Source organism: Arachis ipaensis, chromosome B2 (assembly GCF_059453495.1).
Source record: "Arachis ipaensis isolate K30076 ecotype BB chromosome B2, ASM5945349v1, whole genome shotgun sequence".
NCBI lineage: Eukaryota > Viridiplantae > Streptophyta > Magnoliopsida > Fabales > Fabaceae > Arachis > Arachis ipaensis.
Genome location: NC_142437.1, coordinates 38,316,437 through 38,317,075, shown reverse-complemented (window position 1 = coordinate 38,317,075; position 639 = coordinate 38,316,437). Strand labels below are relative to the sequence as shown.

General features: G+C 37.6%; 1 non-coding gene across 1 annotated transcript; it reads right to left on the bottom strand.

Annotated features, from left to right (window-relative positions):
* Positions 1-325: 325 nt before the first annotated feature.
* Positions 326-432, bottom strand: LOC148573645 (small nucleolar RNA R71). Its single transcript, XR_015905580.1, has one exon. It is a non-coding gene; the product is annotated as a small nucleolar RNA R71 (small nucleolar RNA).
* Positions 433-639: the final 207 nt, after the last annotated feature.

The window sequence follows — 639 nt, the reverse complement described above, 5'->3', positions numbered from 1 at the left end:
GTTCCCAAAATCCAAATCTTCATGTTCCTTCCTCTTGTGCATGCTTATTTTCTCTCTTCTAGGCCATTCTTGCCCTATAAATTCTGAAATCACTCAACAAACATATCACGGCATCGAATGGTAGTAAAAGAGGGTCAAAATATAGCAATTTTAAGGCAAAAGAAGCATATTTTTCATCATTAAGCAATGTTAGGAAGAGAACACAAAACCATGCAATTCTTGTGAATAAGTGTGAAAAATATTGACAAACCCCCCAAATTCTACACAATATAAACCACAAAATTGGGGTTTATCAACAAGGTTCTACCATCCATAAAGAGTAAACAGGCTAAGAACTGAAGTGCAGACATTCAAACAGCAGGATGGTGAAACTCTTTATGAAGCTTGGGAGAGATTCAAAGACTTGACAAAGAAATGTCCCCTTGATATGTTTAATGAGTAGGTGCAAATCCACATCTTCTATGAAGGGCTGAATTGTGAATCTAGGAAAGCTGTTGACCACTCATCTGGAGGTTCCCTGAACAAGAAGAAGACCATTGAAGAGGCCATTGATGTTATAGAGACAGTGGCTGACAATGAATACTTTTATGCATTGGATAGAAGCAACAACATGAGAGTCTTGGAATTGAACCATATGGA